Source organism: Triticum aestivum, chromosome 1D (assembly GCF_018294505.1).
Source record: "Triticum aestivum cultivar Chinese Spring chromosome 1D, IWGSC CS RefSeq v2.1, whole genome shotgun sequence".
NCBI classification, from domain to species: Eukaryota; Viridiplantae; Streptophyta; class Magnoliopsida; order Poales; family Poaceae; genus Triticum; species Triticum aestivum.
In genome coordinates this window covers 418,812,794-418,838,096 of record NC_057796.1, presented here as the reverse complement: position 1 = coordinate 418,838,096, position 25,303 = coordinate 418,812,794, and the positions used below count along the sequence as shown (strand labels likewise).

The 25,303-nt window shown below is 44.0% G+C and overlaps 1 long non-coding RNA gene across 13 annotated transcripts; it reads right to left on the bottom strand.

Annotated features, from left to right (window-relative positions):
- Nucleotides 1-21,103: 21,103 nt before the first annotated feature.
- On the bottom strand, nucleotides 21,104-24,566 carry LOC123182539 (uncharacterized). Of its 13 annotated transcripts, none has more exons than XR_006492215.1 (7): nucleotides 24,128-24,565; nucleotides 23,725-24,023; nucleotides 23,595-23,648; nucleotides 23,425-23,507; nucleotides 23,269-23,327; nucleotides 21,438-22,852; nucleotides 21,104-21,370 (listed from the first exon to the last, which is right to left on the bottom strand). It is a non-coding gene; the product is annotated as an uncharacterized lncRNA (long non-coding RNA). The 13 variants fall into 13 exon arrangements; XR_006492216.1 differs by having other exon boundaries at nucleotides 21,438-21,685; nucleotides 24,128-24,562; XR_006492218.1 differs by having other exon boundaries at nucleotides 21,438-22,672; nucleotides 22,780-22,852; nucleotides 23,425-24,023.
- Nucleotides 24,567-25,303: the final 737 nt, after the last annotated feature.

Here is a 25,303-nt window from a genome sequence, read left to right as displayed (position 1 = left end):
TATCTACCTATGGATTGAGTAAGATCCTTCAAGTAAGTTGTCATCGGTGCAAGCAATAAAAATTGCTCTCTAAATATGTATGATTGATTGGTGTGGAGGAAATAAGCTTTATACGATCTTGTGATGTGGAAGAAATAAAAGCGACGGACTGCATAATAAAGGTTCATATCACAAGTGGCAATATAAAGTGACGTTCTTTCGCATTAAGATTTTGTGCATCCAACCCTGAAAGCGCATGGCAACCTCTGCTTCCCTCTGCGAAGGGCCTATCTTTTATTATTATCTTCTTCCTTATGCAAGAGTCATGGTGATCTTCACCTTTCCTTTTTACATTTTATCCTTTGGCAAGCACAGGGTGTTGGAAAGATCCTGATAGATATATCTAATTGGATGTAAGTCAGCATGAGTTATTATTGTTGACATTACCCTTGAGCTAAAAGGTTGGGAGGCGAAACTATAAGCCCCTATCTTTCTCTGTGTCCGATTAAAACTCCGTAACCACAAGTATTGCGTGAGTGTTAGCAATTATGAAAGACTAAATGATAGTTGAGTATGTGGACTTGCTAGAAAGCTCTGACATAGACTCTTTCTGATGTTATGATAAATTGCAATTGCTTCAATGACTGAGATTATAGTTTGTTAGTTCTCAATAAATTTTCTGATTCATACTTGGCATTGTGAATAGATTATTACTTGAGCATAAGAAATCATATGACAATATCCATTTATGTTGCTGTTATGAGAATAATCATGATGCCCCCATGTCCGTATTTTATTTTATCGACACCTCTACCTCTAAACATGTGGACATATTTATCGTTATCGGCTTCCGCTTGAGGACAAGCGAGGTCTAAGCTTGGGGGAGTTGATACGTCCATTTTGCATCATGCTTTTATATCGATATTTATTGCAATATGGGCTGTTATTACACGTTATGTCACAATACTTATGCCTATTCTCTCTTATTTTACAAGGTTTACATAAGGAGGGAGAATGCCGACAGCTGAAATTCTGGGCTGGAAAAGGAGCAAATTTTAGAGACATATTCTGCACAACTCCAAAAGTCTAAAACTCCACGAAAGTCATTTTTGGAAATAATAAAAAAATACTGAATGGAAGAAATACGTCAGGGGGGCCACCCTACCCCCCCCGGGCGCGCCCCCTGCCTCGTGGGCCCCCTGTTGGCTCTCCGGTGGCCTTCTTCTGCTATATGAAGTCTTTCGTCGAGGAAAAAATCATAAGCAACCTTTCAGGACGAGACTCCGCCGCCACGAGGCGGAACCTTGGCGGAACCAATCTAGGGCTTCGGCAGAGCTGCTCTGCTGGGGACACTTCCCTCCGGGAGGGGGAAATCATCGCCATCGTCATCACCAACGCTCCTCTCATCGGGAGAGGGAAATCTCCATCAACATCTTCACCAGCACCATCTCCTCTCAAAACCCTAGTTCATCTCTTGTATCCAATTCTTGTCTCCAAGTCCGGGATTGGTACTAGTAGGTTGCTAGTAGTGTTGATTACTCCTTGTAGTTGATGCTAGTTGGTTTATTTGGTGGAAGATCATATGTTCAGATCCTATATGCATATTAATACCCCTCTGATTATGAACATGAATATGCTTTGTGAGTAGTTACGTTTGTTCCTGAGGACATGGGAGAAGTCTTGCTATTAGTAGTCATGTGAATTTGGTATTCGTTCGATATTTTGATGAGATGTATGTTGTCTATCCTCTAGTGGTGTTATGTGAACGTCGACTACATAACACTTCACCATTATTTGGGCCTAGAGGAAGGCTTGGGAAGTAATAAGTAGATGATGGGTTGCTAGAGTGACAGAAGCTTAAACCCTAGTTTATGCGTTGCTTCGTAAGGGGCTGATTTGGATCCATATGTTTCATGCTATGGTTAGGTTTACCTTAATACTTTTGTTGTAGTTGCGGATGCTTGCAATAGAGGTTAATCATAAGTGGGATGCTTGTCCAAGTAAGGACAGCACCCAAGCACCGGTCCACCCACATATCAAATTATCAAAGTACCGAACGCGAATCATATGAACGTGATGAAAACTAGCTTGACGATAATTCCCATGTGTCCTCGGGAGCGCTTTTCTTTATATAAGAGTTTGTCCAGGCTTGTCCTTTGCTACAAAAAGGATTGGGCCACCTTGCTGCACTTTATTTACTTTTGTTACTTGTTGCTCGTTACCAATTATCTTATCACAAAACTATCTGTTACCTATTATTTCAGTGCTTGCAGAGAATACCTTGCTGAAAACCGCTTATCATTTCCTTCTGCTCCTTGTTGGGTTCGACACTCTTACTTATCGAAAGGACTACGATAGATCCCCTATACTTGTGGGTCATCACTTAGCACTCGATCGTTTAGTATATTGCTATTGCTTTCTTCATGACTTATACATGTTCCTATGACTATGAGATTATGCAACTCCTGTTTACCGGAGGAACACTTTGTGTGCTACCAAACGTCACAACGTAACTGGGTGATTATAAAGGTGCTCTACAGGTGTCTCCAAAGGTACTTGTTGGGTTGGCGTATTTCGAGATTAGGATTTGTCACTCCGATTGTCGGAGAGGTATCTCTGGGCCCACTCGGTAATGCACATCACTTAAGCCTTGCAAGCATTGCAACTAATGAGTTAGTTGCGGGATGATGTATTACGGAACGAGTAAAGAGACTTGCCGGTAACGAGATTGAACTAGGTATTGAGATACCGACGATCGAATCTCGGGCAAGTAACATACCGATGACAAAGGGAACAACATATGTTGTTATGCGGTTTGACCGATAAAGATCTTTGTAGAATATGTGGGAGCCAATATGAGCATCCAGGTTCCGCTATTGGTTATTGACCGGAGACGTGTCTCGGTCATGTCTACATAGTTCTCAAACCCGTAGGGTCCGCACGCTTAAAGTTTCGATGACGGTTATATTATGAGTTTATGAGTTTTGATGTACCGAAGGTTGTTCGGAGTCCCGGATGTGATCACGGACATGACGAGGAGTCTCGAAATGGTCGAGACATGAAGATTGATATATTGGAAGCCTATATTTGGATATCGGAAGTGTTCCGGGTGAAATCGGGATTTTACCGGAGTACCGGAGGGGTTACCGGAACCCCCCGGGGGTTTAATGTGCCATAGTGGGCCTTAGTGGAGAAGAGGAGAGGCGGCCAGGGCAGGCCGCACGCCCCCTCCCCCTCTAGTCCGAATTGGTCAAGGAGGGGGGCGGCGCCCCCCTTTCCTTCTTCTCCTCTTCCTCCTTCCCCCTTCTCCTAATCCAACAAGGAAGGGAGGGAGTCTTACTCCCGGTGGGAGTAGGACTCCTCCTGGCGCGCCTCCTCCTGGCCGGCCGCCTCTCCCCCCTTGCTCCTTTATATACGGGGGCAGGGGGGCACCCCAGAGACACAACAATTGATCATTGATCTTTTAGCCGTGTGCGGTGCCTCCCTCCACCATAGTCCACCTCGATAATACTGTAGCGGTGCTTAGGCAAAGCCCTGCCTCGGTGGAACATCATCATCGTCACCACGCCGTCGTGCTGACGAAACTCTCCCTCAACACTCGGCTGGATCGGAGTTCGAGGGATGTCATTGGGCTGAACGTGTGCTGAACTCGGAGGTGCCGTGCGTTCGGTACTTGATCGGTCGGATCGTGAAGACGTACGACTACATCAACCGCGTTGTGCTAACGCATCCGCTTTCGGTCTACGAGGGTACGTGGACAACACTCTCCCCTCTCGTTGCTATGCATCACCATGATCTTGCGTGTGCGTAGGAATTTTTTTGAAATTACTACGTTCCCCAACAGTGGCATCCGAGCCAGGTTTTACGCGTAGATGTCATATGCACGAGTAGAACACAAGTGAGTTGTGGGCGATATAAGTCATACTGCTTACCAGCATGTCATACTTTGGTTCGGGGGTATTGTTGGATGAAGCGGCCCGGACCGACATTATGCGTACGCTTACGTGAGACTGGTTCTACCGACGTGCTTTGCACACAGGTGGCCGGCGGGTGTCAGTTTCTCCAACTTTAGTTGAACCGAGTGTGGCTACGCCCAGTCCTTGAGAAGGTTAAAACAACATCAACTTGACAAACTATCGTTGTGGTTTTGATGTGTAGGTAAGAACGGTTCTTGCTAAGCCCGTAGCAGCCACGTAAAATTTGCAACAACAAAGTAGAGGACGTCTAACTTGTTTTTGCAGGGCATGTTGTGATGTGATATGGTCAAGACATGATGCTAAATTTTATTGTATGAGATGATCATGTTTTGTAACCGAGTTATCGGCAACTGGCAGGAGCCATATGGTTGTCGCTTTATTGTATGCAATGCAATCGCCCTGTAATGCTTTACTTTATCACTAAGCGGTAGCGATAGTCGTAGAAGCATAAGATTGGCGAGACGACAACGATGCTACGATGGAGATCAAGGTGTCGCGCCGGTGACGATGGTGATCATGACGGTGCTTCGGAGATGGAGATCACAAGCACAAGATGATGATGGCCATATCTGTCACTTATATTGATTGCATGTGATGTTTATCTTTTATGCATCTTATCTTGCTTTGATTGACGGTAGCATTATAAGATGATCTCTCACTAAATTTCAAGATAAAAGTGTTCTCCCTGAGTATGCACTGTTGCCAAAGTTCGCCGTGCCCAGACACCACGTGATGATCGGGTGTGATAAGCTCTACGTCCATCTACAACGGGTGCAAGCCCGTTTTGCACACACAGAATACTCAGGTTAAACTTGACAAGCCTAGCATATGCAGATATGGCCTCGGAACACTGAGACCGAAAGGTCGAGCGTGAATCATATAGTAGATATGATCAACATAGTGATGTTCACCATTGAAAGCTACTCCATTTCACGTGATGATCGGTTATGGTTTAGTTGATATGGATCACGTGATCACTTAGAGGATCAGAGGGATGTCTATCTAAGTGGGAGTTCTTAAGTAATATGATTAATTGAACTTAAATTTATCATGAACTTAGTACCTGATAGTATCTTGCTTGTCTATGTTGATTGTAGTTAGATGGAGCAACACCAGATGTTATGAACGTCTAGCAAAGCAAAGCTGATGACTACTGAATATTTCAGTGTGCCATGCTTTACGGCTTAGAACCGGGACTTCAACGACGTTTTGAACGTCATGGAGCATATGAGATGTTCCAGGAGTTGAAGTTAATATTTCAAGCAAATGCCCGGATTGAGAGATATGAAGTCTCCAATAAGTTCTACAGCTGCAAGATGGAGGAGAATAGTTCTGTCTGTGAGCATATACTCAGAATGTCTGGGTATAACAATCACTTGATTCAACTGGGAGTTAATCTTCCGGATGATAGCGTCATTGACAAAATTCTTCAATCAGTGCCACCAAGCTACAAGGGCTTCATGATGAACTATAACATGCAAGGGATGGATAAGACGATTCCCGAGCTCTTCGCAATGCTAAAAGCTGCGGAGGTAGAAATCAAGAAGGAACATCAAGTGTTGATGGTCAATAAGACCACCAGTTTCAAGAAAAAGGGCAAAGGGAAGAAAAAGGGGAACTTCAAGAAGAACAGCAAGCAAGTTGCTGCTCAAGAGAAGAAACCCAAGTCTGGACCTAAGCCTGAGACTGACTGCTTCTACTGCAAGCAGACTGGTCACTGGAAGCGGAACTGCCCCAAGTATTTCGCGGATAAGAAGGACGGCAAGGTGAACAAAGGTATATGTGATATACATGTTATTGATGTGTACCTTACCAGGGCTCGCAGTAGCACCTGGGTATTTGATACTGGTTCTGTTGCTAATATTTGCAACTCAAAACAGGGACTACGGATTAAGCGAACACTGGCCAAGGACGAGGTGACGATGTGCGTGGGAAACAGTTCCAAAGTCGATGTGATCGCCGTCGGCATGCTACCTCTACATCTACCTTCGGGATTAGTATTAGACCTAAATAATTGTTATTTGGTGCCAGCGTTGAGCATGAACATTATATCTGGATCTTGTTTGATGCGAGACGGTTATTCATTTAAATCAGAGAATAATGGTTGTTCTATTTATATGAGTAATATCTTTTATGGTCATGCACCCTTGAAGAGTGGTCTATTTTTGATGAATCTCGATAGTAGTGATACACATATTCATAATGTTGAAGCCAAAAGATGCAGAGTTGATAATGATAGTGCAACTTATTTGTGGCACTACCGTTTGGGTCATATTGGTGTAAAGCGCATGAAGAAACTCCATACGGATGGACTTTTGGAACCACTTGATTATGAATCACTTGGTACTTGCGAACCGTGCCTCATGGGCAAGATGACTAAAACGCCGTTCTCCGGTACTATGGAGAGAGCAACAGATTTGTTGGAAATCATACATACAGATGTATGTGGTCCGATGAATATTGAGGCTCGTGGCGGATATCGTTATTTTCTCACCTTCACAGATGATTTGAGCAGATATGGGTATATCTACTTAATGAAACATAAGTCCGAAACATTTGAAAAGTTCAAAGAATTTCAGAGTGAAGTTGAAAATCATCGTAACAAGAAAATAAAGTTTCTACGATCTGATCGTGGAGGAGAACATTTGAGTTACGAGTTTGGTCTACATTTGAAACAATGCGGAATAGTTTCACAACTCACGCCACCCAGAACACCACAGCGTAATGGTGTATCCGAACGTCGTAATCGTACTTTACTAGATATGGTGGGATCTATGATGTCTCTTACTGATTTACCGCTATCATTTTGGGGTTATGCTTTAGAGACGGCCGCATTCACGTTAAATAGGACACCATCAAAATCCGTTGAGACGATGCCTTATGAACTGTGGTTTGGCAAGAAACCAAAGTTGTCGTTTCTTAAAGTTGGGGCTGCGATGCTTATGTGAAAAAGCTTCAACCTGATAAGCTCGAACCCAAATTAGAGAAATGTGTCTTCATAGGATACCCAAAGGAGACTGTTGGGTACACCTTCTATCACAGATCCGAAGGCAAGACATTCGTTGCTAAGAATGGATCCTTTCTAGAGAAGGAGTTTCTCCCGAAAGAAGTGAGTGGGAGGAAAGTAGAACTTGATGAGGTAACTGTACCTGCTCCCTTATTGGAAAGTAGTTCATCACAGAAACCGGTTCCTGTGACGCCTACACCAATTAGTGAGGAAGTTAATGATGATGATCATGAAACTTCAGATCAAGTTGTTACTGAACCTCGTAGGTCAACCAGAGTAAGATCCGCACTAGAGTGGTACGGTAATCCTGTTCTGGAGGTTATGTTACTTGACCATGACGAACCTACGAAATATGAAGAAGCGATGGTGAGCCCAGATTCCGCAAAATGACTTGAGGCCATGAAATCTGAGATGGGATCCATGTATGAGAACAAAGTATGGACCTTGGTTGACTTGCCCGATGATAGGCAAACAATTGAGAATAAATGGATCTTCAGGAAGAAGACTGACGCTGACGGTAATGTTACTGTTTATAAAGCTCGACTTGTTGCGAAAGGTTTTCGACAAGTTCAAGGGATTGACTACGATGAGACCTTCTCACTCGTAGCGATGCTTAAGTCTGTCCGAATCATGTTAGCAATTGCCGCATTTTATGATTATGAAATTTGGCAAATGGATGTCAAAACTGCATTCCTGAATAGATTTCTGGAAGAAGAGTTGTATATGATGCAGCCGAAAGGTTTGGTCGATCCAAAAGGAGCTAACAAAGTGTGCAAGCTCCAGCGATCCATTTATGGACTGGTGCAAGCCTCTCGGAGTTGGAATAAACGCTTTGATAGTGTGATCAAAGCATTTGGTTTTATACAGACTTTTGGAGAAGCCTGTATTTACAAGAAAGTGAGTGGGAGCTCTGTAGCATTTCTGATATTATATGTGGATGACATATTGTTGATTGGAAATGATATAGAATTTCTGAATAGCATAAAGGGATACTTGAATAAGAGTTTTTCAATGAAGGACCTCGGTGAAGCTGCTTATATATTGGGCATCAAGATCTATAGAGATAGATCAAGACGCTTAATTGGACTTTCACAAAGCACATACCTTGACAAAGTTTTGAAGAAGTTCAAAATGGATCAAGCAAAGAAAGGGTTCTTGCCTGTGTTACAAGGTGTGAAGTTGAGTAAGACTCAATGCCCGACCACTGCAGAAGATAGAGAGAAGATGAAAGTTGTTCCCTATGCTTCAGCCATAGGCTCTATCATGTATGCAATGTTGTGTACCAGACCTGATGTGTGCCTTGCTATAAGTTTTGCAGGGAGGTACCAAAGTAATCCAGGAGTGGATCACTGGACAGCGGTCAAGAACATCCTGAAATACCTGAAAAGGACTAAGGATATGTTTCTCGTTTATGGAGGTGACAAAGAGCTAGTTATAAATGGTTACGTCGATGCAAGCTTTGACACTAATCCGGACGATTCTAAATCGCAAACCGGATACGTGTTTACATTGAACGGTGGAGCTGTTAGTTGGTGCAGTTCTAGACAAAGCGTCATGGCGGGATCTACGTGTGAAGCGGAGTACATAGCTGCTTTGGAAGCAGCAAATGAAGGAGTCTGGATGAAGGAGTTCATATCCGATCTAGGTGTCATACCTAGTGCATCGGGTCCAATGAAAATCTTTTGTGACAATAGTGGTGCAATTGCCTTGGCGAAGGAATCCAGATTTCACAAGAGAACCAAGCACATCAAGAGACGCTTCAATTCCATCCGGGATTTAGTCCAGGTGGGAGACATAGAAATTTGCAAGATACATACGGATCTGAATGTTGCAAACCCGTTGACTAAGCCTCTTCCACGAGCAAAACATGATCAGCACCAAGGCTCCATGGGTGTTAGAATCATTACAGTGTAATCTAGATTATTGACTCTAGTGCAAGTGGGAGGCTGAAGGAAATATGCCCTAGAGGCAATAATAAAGTTATTATTTATTTCCTTATATCATGATAAATGTTTATTATTCATGCTAGAATTGTATTAACCGGAAACATGATACATGTGTGAATACATAGACAAACAAAGTGTCACTAGTATGCCTCTACTTGACTAGCTCGTTGATCAAAGATGGTTATGTTTCCTAGCCATTGACATGAGTTGTCATTTGTTTAACGGGATCACATCATTAGAAGAATGATGTGATTGACTTGAGCCATTCCGTTAGCTTAGCACTCGATCGTTTAGTATATTGCTATTGCTTTCTTCATGATTTATACATATTCCTATGACTATGAGATTATGCAACTCCCGTTTACCGGAGGAACACTTTGTGTGCTACCAAACGTCACAACGTAACTGGGTGATTATAAAGGTGCTCTACAGGTGTCTCCGAAAGTACTTGTTGGGTTGGCGTATTTCGAGATTAGGATTTGTCACTCCGATTGTCGGAGAGGTATCTCTGGGCCCTCTCAGTAATGCACATCACTTAAGCCTTGCAAGCATTGCAACTAATGAGTTTGTTGCGGGATGATGTATTACGGAACGAGTAAAGAGACTTGCCGGTAACGAGATTGAACTAGGTATTGAGATACCGACGATCGAATCTCGGGCAAGTAACATACCGATGACAAAGGGAACAACGTATGTTGTTATGCGGTCTGACCGATAAAGATCTTCGTAGAATATGTGGGAGCCAATATGAGCATCCAGGTTCTGCTATTGGTTATTGACCGGAGACGTGTCTCGGTCATGTCTACATAGTTCTCGAACCCGTAGGGTCCGCACGCTTAAAGTTTCGATGACGGTTATATTATGAGTTTATGAGTTTTGATGTACCAAAGGTTGTTCGGAGTCCCGGATGTGATCATGGACATGACGAGGAGTCTCGAAATGGTCGAGACATGAAGATTGATATATTGGAAGCCTATATTTGGATATCGGAAGTGTTCCGGGTAAAATCGGGATTTTACCGGAGTACCGGAGGGGTTACCGGAACCCCCCGGGCGTTTAATGGGCCATAGTGGGCCTTAGTGGAGAAGAGGAGGGGCGGCCAGGGCAGGCCGCGCGCCCCTCCCCCTCTAGTCCGAATTGGACAAGGAGGGGGGCGCCCCCTTTCCTTCTTCTCCTCTTCCACCTTCCCCCCTTCTCCTAATCCAACAAGGAAGGGAGGGAGTCCTACTCCCTATGGGAGTAGGACTCCTGCTGGCGCGCCTCCTCCTGGCCGGCCGCCTCTCCCCCCTTGCTCCTTTATATACGGGGGCAGGGTGCACCCCAGAGACACAACAATTGATCATTGATCTTTTAGCCGTGTGCGGTGCCTCCCTCCACCATAGTCCACCTCGATAATACTGTAGCGGTGCTTAGGCGAAGCCCTGCATCGGTAGAACATCATCATTGTCACCACGTTGTCGTGCTGACGAAACTCTCCCTCAACACTCGGCTGGATCGGAGTTCGAGGGATGTCATCGGGCTGAACGTGTGCTGAACTCGGAGGTGTCGTGCGTTCGGTACTTGATCGGTCGGATCGTGAAGACGTACGACTACATCAACCGCGTTGTGCTAACGCTTCCGCTTTCGATCTACGAGGGTACGTGGACAACACTCTCCCCTCTCGTTGCTATGCATCACCATGATCTTGCGTGTGCGTAGGAATTTTTTTGAAATTACTATGTTCCCCAACAAGTAATTCTTGCATCGGAAACCTTCCTAGTTTCCCCTACAGCAATTGTATCAATAAACCCCTCCACATCGTCACGATGTGGTTCTTCTACGCTACCCAAAAAGGGCAATTTGCAAACCTCACAAAATTCAGAGAGGGGCATCTCCTTATACTCATCATATAAATAAATTCCACCGAAGGTGGTGACCTCCTAGCATGGAAATGAAAATTTTGCACAAAGATATTAGTGAGTAAGAGATAATGTTCGTGTTGGTCACTGAGGAAGTCGGTGAGGCCTGCATTATGAGCCAACTCATAAAAATCATCATAAATCCCGGCTGCTCTCAAGAAATCATCACAAGGCCATTCACACGGCCGAACTTCCGCGGTGCGAGGGAGATTATACTTGGGCCTCTCTTCTTCTTCACTTTGCTTATCCTTCAAGCTTCGGCTCGAAGAGCCCCTCAAAAATCTCTTCATCATTTTCTGAAAATTTCTGAATTTTTTAGTAACTTCAAACAAAAGTGAACCAAACTCAGCAAAATTGATAGCAACTACTCCCACAAGTGCCTAGAGACTATATCATGCATTAGAACTACTTGGAACCATATAAATTTGACATGCAAGCTCAAGAACATGGTCACCTAGGCAGCAAAAATTTGCAATGAATAAAGCACTAGAACAAAAACTAATTGGACCGTTGGAAGAGTCACATACCAAGGAACAATCCCCCAAAGCAGTTTTGTGAGAGGAGCTTTGAGCAAGGAGATCGAAAATGGCAGCAAAATGAGCTAGAACTCGTGCTTGAGCTGGTTGGTGATTTTTTGGGAGGAAGGAGTGTGTGGTGGCTGGAATAAGTGGAGGGGAGCCACCATGGGCCCATGAGGCAGGGGGCGCGCCCTAGACCCTCGTGGCCAGGTGCTTGCTCCCCCTGATGTGTTCTCAGCGCCAGATATTCTCAAATATTCCAGAAAAAAATCATATTTCATTTTCGGGGCATTTGGGGAACTTTTATTTTCGGGGCCTTTTTTTATTGCACGGGTAAATCAGAAAACGGACAGAAAATACTATTTTTACTTTATTTTAACTAAATAACAGAAAGTAAAAGGAGGGTACAGAGAATTGTGCTTTCTAACTTCATCCATCCCATGCTCATCAAAAGGAATCCACTAACAAGGTTGATCAAGTCTTGTTAACAAAGTCATTCCGAATAACATGGAACCGGAGAAATTTCGAATAACTCTATGTTACCTCAACGGGGATATGCACGTCCCCAATAATAAGAATATCATATCTCTTTTTGACAGTAAGAAGAGGAAATTCAAAACCTCCAAAAATAATCGATGGAATTTTTCCAATAGAATTGATACTGTGGACTTGAGGTTGTTTCCTCGGAAAGTGTACCGTATGCTCATTGCCATTGATATGAAAAGTGACATTGCCTTTGTTGCAATCAATAACAGCCCCTGCAGTATTCAAAAAGGGTCTTCCAAGAATAATAGACATACTATCGTCCTCGGGAATATTAAGAATAACAAAGTCCGTTAAAATAGTAACGTTCGCAACCACAACAAGCACATCCTCACAAATACCGATAGGTATAGCAGTTGATTTATCAGCCATTTGCAAAGATATTTTAGTAGGTGTCAACTTATTCAAATCAAGTCTACGATATAAAGAGAGAGGCATAACACTAACACCGACTCCAAGATCACATAAAGCAGTTCTAACATAGTCTCTTTTAATGGAGCATGGTATAGTAGGTACTCCTGGATCTCCAAGTTTCTTTGGTATTCCACCCTTAAAAGTATAATTAGCAAGCATGGTGGAAATTTCAGCTTCCAGTATCTTTCTTTTATTTGTAGAAATTTCTTTCATGTACTTAGCATAAGGATTCATTTTGAGCATATCAGTCAAACGCATACGCAAAAAGATAGGTCTAATCATTTCAGCAAAGCGCTCACAATCCTCATCATCCTTTTTCTTGGATGGTTTAGGAGGAAAAGGCATGGGTTTCTGAACCCATGGTTCTCTTTCTTTACTGTGCTTCCTAGCAACAAAGTCTCTCTTATCATAACGTTGATTCTTTGATTGTGGGTTATCAAGATCAACAACAGGTTCAATTTCTACATCATTGTTATTACTAGGTTGAGCATCAACATGAACATCATCATTAACATTATCACTAGGTTCATGTTCATTACCAGATTGTGTTTCAGCATCAGAAATAGAAATATCATTGGGATTCTCAGGTGTGTCTATAACAGGTTCACTAGAAGCATGCAAAGTCCTATCATTTTTCTTTTTCTTCTTCTTAGAAGGACTAGGTGCATCAGCATTATTTCTTTGAGAATCCTGCTCAATTCTCTTAGGGTGGCCCTCAAGATACAAAGGTTCCTGAGTCACTTTACCCCCTCTAGTTGCAACTCTAACAGCAAAGTCATTATTCTTACTATTTAATTCATTGAGCAAATCATTCTGAGCTTTAAGTACTTGTTCTACTTGAGTGGTAACCATAGAAGCATGTTTAATAATGAGTTTAAGTTCACCTTTAACTCTAGACATATACTAACTCAAGTGTTCAAGCGTATCAGCATTGTGTTTCAATTGTCTACCAAAATAAACATTGAAGTTTTCTTGCTTAACCATAAATTTATCAAAATCATCCAGACATTGGCTAACAAACTTAGTAGGAGGGATTTCAGCTTTATCATATCTATAAAGAGAATTTACCTTTACTACCTGTGTCGGGTTATCAAGACCATGTTTTTCTTCAATAGGTGATGGATTAAAACCATGTATTTCTTCAACATGCGGTAAATTAAGACCATGTATTTCTTCAACAGGAGGTAAATTCTTAACATCTTCAGCTTTTATACCTTTTTCTTTCATAGATTTCTTTGCCTCTTGCATATCTTCAGGACTGAGAAATAGAACACCCCTTTTCTTCGGAGTTGGCTTAGGAGTTGGTTCAGGAAGTGTCCAATTATTTTCATTGGTTAACATATTATTCAATAGAATTTCAGCTTGATTAGTAGTTCTTTCCCTGAAAACACAACCAACACAACTATCCAGGTGGTCTCTGAAAGCATCGGTTAGTCCATTATAAAAGATATCAAGTATTTCATTTTTCTTGAGAGGATGATCAGGCAAGCATTAAGTAATTGGAGAAGCCTCCCCCAAGCTTGTGGGAGACTCTCTTCTTCAATTTGCACAAAATTATATATTTCCCTTAAAGCAGCTTGTTTCTTATGAGCGGGGAAATATTTAGCAGAGAAGTAATAAATCATATCCTGGGGACTACGCACACAACCAGGATCAAGAGAATTAAACCATATCTTAGCATCACCCTTTAATGAGAACGGAAATAACTTAAGGATATAGTAGTAGCGAGTTTTCTCATTATTAGTAAACAGGGTGGCTATATCATTTAATTTAGTAAGATGTGCCACAACAGTTTCAGATTCATAGCCATAAAAAGGATCAGATTCAACCAAAGTAATTATATCAGGATCAACAGGTAAATCATAATCCTTATCAGTAACAAAGATAGGTGAAGTAGCATAAGCAGGGTCATATTTCATTCTAGCATTGAGAGATTTTTCTTTCAGCTTAACTAATAATTTCTTAAGATCACTTCTATCATTGCAAGCAAGAAAGTCTCTAGCAGTTTCTTCATCCATAACATAACCCTCGGGCACAACAGGCAATTCATATCTAGGGGGAGAATCTTCGTCATTACTTTCATCAATATTATCAGTTTCAATAATTTCATTCTCTCTAGCCCTAGCCAGTTGTTCATCAAGAAATTCACCAAGTGGCATAGTAGTATCAAGCATAGAAGTAGTTTCATCATAAGTATCATGCATAGCAGAAGTGGCATCAACAATAACATGCGACATATCAGAATTAATAGCAGAAACAGGTTTAGGTGTCGCAAGCTTACTTAAAATAGAAGGTGAATCAAGTGCAGAGCTAGATGGCAGTTCCTTACCTCCCCTCGTAGTTGAGGGATAAATTTTAGTTTTCTCGTCTTTCAAGTTCCTCATAGTGACCAGCAGATATAAATCCCAAGTGACTCAAAGAATAGAGCTATGCTCCCCGGCAACGGCGCCAGAAAATAGTCTTGATAACCCACAAGTATAGGGGATCGCAACAATTTTCGAGGGTAGAGTATTCAACCCAAATTTATTGATTCGACACAAGGGGAGCCAAAGAATATTCTCAAGTATTAGCAGTTGAGTTGTCAATTCAACCACACCTGGATAACATAATATCTGCAGCAAAGTATTTAGTAGCAAAGTAGTATGGAAGTAACTGTAACGGTGGCAAAAGTAACAGTGATAGTTTTGTAGTGATTGTAACAGTAGCAACGGAAAAGTAAATAAGCGAAGAACAATATGTGAAAAGCTCGTAGGCATTGGATCGGTGATGGAGAATTATGCCGGATGCGATTATTCATGCAACAGTTATAACATAGGGTGACACAGAACTAGCTCCAATTCATCAATGTAATGTAGGCATGTATTCCGAATATAGTCATACGTGCTTATGGAAAAGAACTTGCATGACATCTTTTGTCCTACCCTCCCGTGGCAGCGGGGTCCTATTAGAAACTAAGGGATATTAAGGCCTCCTTTTAATAGAGTACTGGACCAAAGCATTAACACATAGTGAATACATGAACCCCTCAAACTACGGTCATCACCGGGAGTGGTCCTGATTATTGTCACTTCGGGGTTGCCGGATCATAACACATAGTAGGTGACTAATGACTTGCAAGATAGGATCAAGAACTCACATATATTCATGAAAACATAATAGGTTCAGATCAGAAATCATGGCACTCGGGCCCTAGTGACAAGCATTAAGCATAGCAAAGTCATAGCAACATCAATCTCAGAACATAGTGGATACTAGGGATCAAACCCTAACAAAACGAACTTGATTACATGATAAATCTCATCCAACCCATCACCGTCCAGCAAGCCTACGATGGAATTACTCACGCACGGCGGTGAGCATCATGAAATTGGTGATGGAGGATGGTTGATGATGACGATGGCGACGGATTCCCTTCTCCGGAGCCCCGAACGGACTCCAGATCAGCCCTCCCGAGAGAGATTAGGGCTTGGCGGCGGCTCCGTATCGTAAAACGCGGTGAATCCCTCTCTCTGATTTTTTCTCCCCGAGCATGAATATATAGAGTTGGAGTTGAGGTCGGTGGAGCACCAGGCGGCCCACGAGGCAGGGGGCAGGCGCGCCTCCCACCCTTGTGGACAGGGTGTGGGCCCGCTGGCCTTGATTCGTTCGCCAGTATTTTTTATATATTCCAAAATAATTCTCCGTTGATTTTCAGGTCATTCCGAGAACTTTTATTTCTGCACAAAAATAACACCATGGCAATTCTGCTGAAAATAGCGTCAGTCCAGGTTAGTTCCATTCAAATCATGCAAGTTAGAGTCGAAAACAAGGGCAAAAGTGTTTGGAAAAGTCCGTCGTATCACTGCCGCAGCTATGGTGCGTAGAGGTACAAGTCGAGTTACAGGACGTACAGGCAAAGACAAGCGATTTCAATATGGTCCAAGCCTCGTGCCTCTTCCGATGAGGCCCTACGACATGACCGAGAGCAAAACGAAGCCATAGTGAAGGCCCAAGTGGACAGCCATTTTGGACCGAAACCGCCACCGCCGCCAAAGGATAAAGTGCCTGAGGATAAGGTTGACCACTTTATTCGTATGGCTAAAGCACCAGCTCCCAAGCCTGTTGACTCAGACTATGAGCGCCAAATCAGGAAGGCACATCGAGCACAACAAAAGAAGGAGTCGAGCTCGAGCTCGAGCCAAGCAGCTGCCAAAAAAGCGGGAAAACCGTTCCCAAGCTGGGAGAACAGGCAGTGCAATCGATCCCCCCGCTCATTGTACCAACACGTGCGAGTACCAGCACCGGTCAGCTGGTAATAACCGACGAGCATAGAAGGCAGGCTGGAGAGCTCGGTATCACTGTTGGACAACTCCTAGAGATCGAGCCCATGGATACGCTTAGAGAGGAGGACATAAAACGGAAATATGTCCGCGGCGAACCTATGGTAAAGCCTGAGGAGGTCAAGAAGCTCTCAACGAGAATGTATGAATTGCATCAATGGTACATGCAAATTACCAAGAGTACCAATCAAGAGTCCCTCATGGTGAAAGTCAAGGAAGAGGATTACTTCCATGGGACAGCTCTGTCTATTGAGTATACAGAACTGTTTCAGTTATTCAATCAAGACGCACTCGACAAATATATTGTCTGTTGATATTGTCTGTAAGTGATTTCTTTCTGTAATTTAAGTCTCAAGCTAGATGTAGTGCTCTTGTTGATCATTACCTGTAATTATCCTCGCTATATTCTTTTCTGTGGTATTATGCAGGATGAAGATATATGAAATGAAAAAAACTGGACGCTATGGCATTGGGTTAATTGACCCAAATACCATTAATGAAGAGACGTGGAGCTATGAATGGTATAAACAAGAAGTAGAGAAAAACATGCTAGAGTTCTTGAAGCGCCTCAATACCAATCGAGATATACTACTTCCTGACAACTTCCGGTGAGTCACACTGTCTTGTACTACAAATTCTGTTTTTGCGCATGCCCGCTTAATTTATACATGCAAACGTATGCGGATGCAGGTACCACTGGATCTTGTTAATCATTCAAGTTGAAGAAGGAACAATTGAAGTACTGGACTCACTGCTTAAAGAACCTAAAGACTACTCAATCGTGAAGGGGATAGTCAACAGGTAATTTCAATCATTATTGAACTATATGTCGGCCTCCTTAGTTCGTCATTTCCTGATATCAACTAATTAATAACTCCTTTATTCATTTTCTTTGCCGGCTGGCAGGGCTTGGGAAAAGTACATCAAAACGGTTATAGGTGAATGGAAAGAAAAGCTGTATTGGTTTCGACCCAAGGTAAGTAATTAAGTAGTACTAGCTACCTAGCTACCATCTCTTTAATTCTAGTTTCAATACCATTAATTATCATGCTTGATTAATTCTTATCTGATTGAATTATATATTCTCGTAAAGGCCATGAAGCAGGCGCCGGGGATTGATTTATGTGCATACTACGTTTGCGAGAACAATCGCATGATGGCGTCCGAAAGGAGCAGATCTGCTAGACAGCTATGGGTACGTTTGCCAGAACACTATTCACAATTTTTACATCATTATCGATATCTAATCACAAAACTAATGCATGCATATTGATCTCTTTCTTAAAAGTTTAATGAGGTGCGGGATAAGCTCCTACCAACGGAGCGCGTACGAGCACTTCAAGAGGAAATAGCGGGATTTTTGCTTGACCAGGTTATAGATCCCAAAGAAGAATACCATTACCCGTACCGCAGGAACCAAGGAAAATGCCACATGCCCCATGAACCACTCCCAATTGTCATCGTGCTCCGAAGTCATCAAGGCAAATGCCACTGGCTACTAAAGGTCTCCCCGCCCCCGGCGATGGCTCGTGCCACGTGGTGGCCCTTTAGCGGCGGTTCATGCTGAATCGGTACTAGGGGGGCTTTAGTCCCCATCCTTTAGTGCCGGTTACAGAACCGGCACTAAAGGGCCTTACGAATCGGTGCTATAGCCCGGTTCTGCACTAGTGGTCTAGGGGGCGTGTCGCAAAATTTTTGTCCTCGCAGCCCCTACCTTCAACCTCATCAAGGAGCTGGCAGGCCCCACTGCCAAAGTGTGGCGGGTGTCTTCTTCTTGGCGGAGAAAGGGCACGCTCCCGTCTGCCTTATAGGGCGGTGACTACCATTTCCTTTTGTGGCCTTGTTCATGGTTGACAGTCTATCAACTCCGTTACAAAGAGGAAATTTTCACTAGCTTCACACACAATGCAATGGCACAATTTGGATAAATGCCCAATTCGTATTATAGACTGATCAATGCAACTAAGAGATCCTCACATTGTGATTGATGTTGTTCCTATCTCTTGATCACCAAACTCTCTTATTCAACACGCATCAACTGTACATGTACTCCTTGGAAGTGGAAAAGGCCAGGAGATGAAACTACAGGAAGCACGCGGTGCCCTGAGTTCTACGCTCAGATGAAGAAAACCGGTAGCCAGAGTTAGAGCCAGGGTAGTGAGTTGAAGGAGACAGTAGGTGTGCCATCTGGAACTGGTTGGTTTGCACATCACCATACTGTTCTATAATTATAGCCATGTCAGTCTTTGATTGGGCAGGGGCTATTTGTTAATATCAGAATATTTTGATCTTTTTCATTGTAAGGGCATCTCTAACGGCGACCCGTAAATTTTCTCCCGCATCCATCCATGGACAGGGGGGACCAGTCTGCGGACACGGATGCGGGAGGCTGCCATCCAACTCTGCCTGCATACATTTGGGCAACAATCCGAACTAACCGGAAGAAATTTGTTCAAACGCGGACGAATTTCATATAAACATGCCGGATTTCATTACATTTCAGACATACTTCAACTATAAGCGGTGCTCCTCTGGCTCTGAAGGTAAAATTAATTAACCTAATCTATGATCGTCGGCGCCCATTCCTCGTGTCCGGCCATGAACCTAGAGAACTAAAGCTTCGCCTTCTCCAGCTCTGCCTCCGGAGCCCCAGAAGTAAAGTTGTCCGCCTCCAGGACGCCGCCAAGCGGCTAATCGGCCGTTGATGTTCATCCCACCAAGCTTGGCTTCAACGGGAGGGGAGGAGTGGTGGCCTTCTTGGGACCCGAGCGGTGGCAACATAGCGTGTTCTACTCTTCCTCGTTGCCGGCGGCGCCCACAGACGTGTCGCCTTCATGGTCGTGGCGGCGGGGCGCGGCCTCAGCGAAGCTGGCGATATCCTCCGCCTCGTCGTCGGTCTTGCCCCACACCTCATCTGCCGCCTCATCGAACTCCTTGTAGGCACCCTCCAGTTTTGCCAGATGCTGGTGGTACCACCAGTGGGCGAAGGATGTTGCGGGCGGAGCGGTAGGACTCGAGCAGCGCCGCTTGCTCCGCCAGGTACGCGTACGCCGCGATTGCCTTACCGGCGGTGAGCTGCTCCAGGAGGAGCTGGTGGTTGTAGGCGGCGGCGGCCTGCGCCTCCTGGGATTGCTCCTCTTGCTCCTCCCGCATCATGTCCATGTAATGGCCACAAGCCTCACCGATGGTCATGGTGCAATGCACCGGCGAGGGTGGCGCATATGAGGAGGGTGGAGCCGGTTCGTTGTCGGTTCGTTGTCGACCACGAGTAGTGTAGTTGCCAACATTTGTCTACATATGAGCAACCCTAAAGCGAATGCCGCTAGCAAACCATAACAAAGCTATCACAAACTCAACCAACATTGAACAACTTCTTAGTGTTGATTGATTTCAAACTAGTAGAGCAAGAGAAAGATAGGCCGCGTTACCAAATCCTTTGTGTAACTCAATTGAAACATGAATACAAAATAATATTAAATTGTTAATTGATTGCTAATGGTGAAGTAGCGACCATCATAAGGGCAAAGACAATTAGATTTTATTCTACATGATTTGCTAATTTCTATCTTCATGGCTTCCCTCTACAACGAACATGTAGTGAGTTGCTCTACAGGGCTCGCAAGATAAGTCACTGAGATGATCAGGTGAGAACCAAAATGAGACGCTTGCTTTGTTGCTAGTCACTCGTGTTGACATCCCCTCTATTAACTTTTACAAGGCATTTTAGGTTTATGCATAATAATTAAGGTTTGACATAAAATGACCATCCTGCCCTTTTGACTCCTTGAGATGATCCATATTTAAAGGCAATATTTGGATGCAATAGATGGCCGAGGGTTTACCAAAACTTGGGTTATGTGACTCAAATATCATGTCATTGAATTTGTATTGGATAATTCCTATGGTATATGCTTTATGAAATTAATAACTCATATATTATTGGCCTAACTGATGGTCGAAGTTGAATCTTAAAATGTGTGACCAGTTTATAATCTAGCAAGAAGGGCTCAGTAAGGAAATAACTCAATGATATCAAAAGTATGGCAGCAGTTGATGTGATTATTTTCTCTCAAAAGGGCAGGACATCACTTATTACTAGAGGCTAATGTGCCCTTTGCTACTCCGTTCTACACTCGTGGGATTAATATTTTTGCTCTAGCTGGTTATTGTGGCTAGTTGTTTTCTTTTAGTTTCAACAAGTTGGCTTGCTTTCTAATTATGTCTTTTTGGTGTCTTTTTCATTTGCCTGTTGTGTTGGGCTGGTTTTAGAGATGACATTTATTCTGAGAGAAGGGTGAAGTTTTCAGGTGTGGTTGTGGTGTCCTTACACATTTCATCCTTGGTGTGAGCCGGTATCAGTTGTGTGAGCCCCTCGAAGCTCTTATTCGACATTGAAACTGTGGAATTGAGGGTGCCGGTCCCAACATTTTGGTCAAGCAGGTAATGTTAAGTTAGTAGGAATCCAGATTTAGCATATGCATTCATGCAGGACAACACCGAGCGATCCATTAAATAGGGAATTCATAATCTGCACGAGTCAGTATACACCAGGAAAAAATAGAAGAACAATACACTTCCTACCAAAACATATGTGTCCTCTAAATTCAGAATCGACATGGACATACAAAGTAATTGTCGACGAACAACACTTGGGACGAAGCAAATCATTCTAAGCCTACAATTGGTAAGGTGGCTGGGAACACATGCCTGCCACGCAACTCTGTACAGGCCAGCCGCTGAGTCATCCATGTAAATAGGGATCTCACGATCTGCAATGATAGTTGATGCATCAATATATAATAGGAAAGATTTCATAAAGAAGAGCAAGGGCATTACTAATAATGGCAGGGGGCAAGCATTATTGGCATCTTGACAGTCGCTTAATACGTCAATCTTTTGATCGTCATCTTCAACCTCGTTACATTCTGGACATCTTCTCTTTTAAATCACTTGAATGGTCTTCAAATAGCATTGCCCACGAGGATATGCCTCACTACCGCAAGCCACGCCGACGCATACACCACAAGAAGGAGCAGCATCACATCCTCGTCCGTCTCTGCGGTGTGGTGGCGGCTGTGCGTGTCCTGCGGAGCACCTAGGATAATAACATTAGAAAAGGTAGATGTGGTTTTGGTCACACATTCCTTACAATTATCCTAGGGTGCAGATTCTTTGTGTTAACTTTCAAAGCTTGCTGGATAACAATTGGTACATCCATGCAACTGGTACAGTTTATGTAAACATGTGTATGTCAAATAGCAGGAAAATAATATTGGCAGACTGATTTTCTCCTATACCAAGCACATCATGCAGAACTGAATCTATGACACACTGGTGAAAAACAATGCTGCAATTAGCGATAAGACATGGGACTTTAAGACAAAAAATAATGGCCAATTACATGAGTGGTGTCAGGTTTCAAAGATTTTGTAGATATCAAGATTACTAAAGTACAGTGATTAAAAGGGGAACATGACTACTGAACATTATTTTTGGGCAAATTATTATCTTCGAAGAAGTCTCACAGAAAAAAGAAATAGATAAGTTGTAAAGATCACTGTGCATTTTCACTAAATCTTGAATTATATTCAGTTCATAAATTTAAAAGCATTCTCTCAAGGGCTTGAACAAAGAAAGATGATAAGAGCCGGAGATTAACTACATTGGAGGTTTCAACAACATATACATAGCAGCAACTCTTATAGATCCTTCCTAACATATGCAGTAGGAATATTTTGGTAGGGAATCGAAGATAAATAAAATTTAGCTAGTTCCTAACCATTTATGTGGGGTCACATTATGTATTCAACGACCCTGAGAATAGTGCAGGGAATTTAAGGGTATGGAGTCATACTTGTCTGCAGTTATAAAAGAAGAGTTGCTTGTCTACTGCGTGAGTTCGGGAGCGAAGAACGTGATTAGTTTCAAGGAGGTCAACAGTCGCACTACCAGTTCATTACATTTTAGTCGCTCGACACCATAATCGATGGTGGCGTCCTCTATTAGTTTGATTCAAACTATCATTGGTATGCCTCCTCCTTCCGGGCATAAACATCCAGGGATAAATTCATCTACAGGGTCAAAAATAGATGCTGGATTGACGCGTATTCAGAACTTGGAACTAAGAAATATTTCTTGGGATATCCCTAGAGGCATTGCAATCATTGACTGTACATACGGTTTGAGATTCCTGGGGACATTGAAATCATTGACACTACATACTGGGGTGCACCAAATGAGAGTAGGGAGTTCTGCAATATAGAGAGAAACTACATAAGAATCAGGCCCCCCAATAAATATCTGTCCTCCTTGTCTAGATTGGACACATTAGCATAGGTTCTAGATTTCATGTAATAGTAATGAACTGACATTTCAGCCAAACCATAATAATTTACTCCTTGAACCCAATGATGTTCATACATCAACTGCTCTTTCGCTAGTAATTTACTCCTTCGGTAGTGACCTCCTAACAGAACGAAATCACCAATATAAAGACCCAAAAACTGGTACGGCCTGAACCTCTAATCACAGGTGCAGCATACTGGAAAATTTTGCAAGCTCGTTCGCTAGTGATGTAGCTCAATACTCTAAAAGTCTCCAAAATCAGTAGCGTGCACAAAATTATAGATCCTCGCAGCAGAGGGGTGGAAGAGCAAGAGGAGCTTACCCATCTTCTTCCCAACAACTCTGGAGGACTACAACTCGGCCCCTTGGGATCCAGCCCCCCTGCAAATGAACAGATGGCGACAGCTAACGGAATCAGTCATACACGTACGCGCACACACACAGAGAGAAAGAGGAGGGGGATGGCGGGAGTTTTAACCTCCTTTTTGATGGCCCAGTAAATGTTGCATCCGAGTACGCAATATAGCAAGTCCCTTGTGTAGATAAACATCAGCTTTCCTACTAAATCAACAACGAAACTGCAGTAAGTAGCACAACAGAAGAACCAATGCCAGCAACCAGGCCAAGAGCTCAATGGGAAGTGCAAACCTAAAGTATCATCCGACAATGGCGACTAATCGAGCACCAAAATAATTAATTAACCTGCACACAAGAGGCAGCCATGAGATAAGAGAAAGCAACACGAAGCCCACCTTACTCATTCCGATTGTACGCGTACCCATGCCAAATTAATCACATCTGAAGGAGAGGGGGGAATAACTGGAGAACATTTGAGAAAGTTAGGAGCCTCAGGTTTAGACGCCGATGAGGATGAACCGAGCATGTCAACCACTATATTCACATAATCAGATGAAGTGGACGTGGCACCAAGCGCTCCTGCTGCGTCAACAACATGATTTACTAATACACGAGCAGATCCACGTACCACCAAGCAAAATAACCGAGGAGGGTGGCACTGGATCGATCTACATCGGAGTCTGAACCACCAGCAATGAGCGGAGAGGAGGTTTGCTTCTGCTGCTTGTACATCCAATGAATATATAAACAAAATGTTATCAGATCCCACATAAAGCAAGGAACAAAATAATCAAAATCATATGCAGCTGAGGAGGAAGATGTACCTAGCAGTGGTGAAGCATGGAGACTCTCACCAATTCTGTGGCTTCTTTCCCGCCGCCGCCTTGGGCGCCGACTTCTTCTTCCCGGACGCGGCACTCTTGCGGGAGCACTTGGAGACCGTGGCCTCCTGGTCGGCCTCTGATGCGGCCTTGGCGGAAGCCGTGCGCTTGCGCGATGAGCCCCGCGACGACGCGATGGCCGAGGGCGGCGAGCTGGACGACGCCATGGGTTGCGTGCGGCTGGCTAGGGTTCCGGGAGAGGAGGCGGTCGCGGTGGATGGGTGAGGAGCGGCGACGCGGAGCAGCAGTGGCCGCGGTGCTTCTCCGACGGCGGCGGCGCGAGGGAAAGGGGAGGGGCGGCGGCGCGAGGGGAAGGGGGCGGCGGCGCGAGGGGAAGGGGAGGGGACGGCGGCACGAGGGGAAGGGGAGGGGGCGGCGGCTTCAACACGAGAGAGATGCGAGGAAGAGACCCGGCCCTAGCTGGCTCGCTGATTGGGGAGGGAGCAACCAATGATGAGAAGCCACTTGGCATTGGATTAGGTGAAATGTCACAAATGCCCTCGGCGGTGCTCGGGAATTTCGGCGGTGGCATGAGATCTTTTACCGGTGGAGCACGCCAACGGGCCGCACGGGACGCGCCTCAGCCACAGCAAATGACATGCGGGGCCCACCAGCGGGTTACCCCACACGCCGGCGAGATCATGCTGAATTCGCGGAGTGAGAGAGACTGGGAGGGGGCGGTAACTATTCATTAAAACAGTTCCGGGATTTGATCCGGTGGCCAAGATCGTCCAGAGGCTTGATCCGATGGCTAGAATCGCATCAGGAAAACGGATCGGACGGCCAGAATCGACTAAACTCTGAGAGCGCCCGGGAGTGCCTCGATCTCTTAGGGCTTGTTTGGGACTGCTCCGCTTCTTCAAAATCAGTTTCGCTCCAATAAATTCACTTTGGAGCAGTTTCAAGCAGAAGTTGTAGCACTACCAAAGATAATGTTTGGCTTCCATCTAGCTCCAGCTTCAAGAATGTAAAATTTGGTGGAAAGGATCTATTTGATTGGTTGAGGGCGGAGAAACGAAGGGGTATCCACTTACTGGTGGCAGTGGTGGGTAATTTCCACCCAACTCCAGCTTCTAGAGTTTTTTGAAGCACCCCCTGAGAAGCTTCATAAAAAACTAG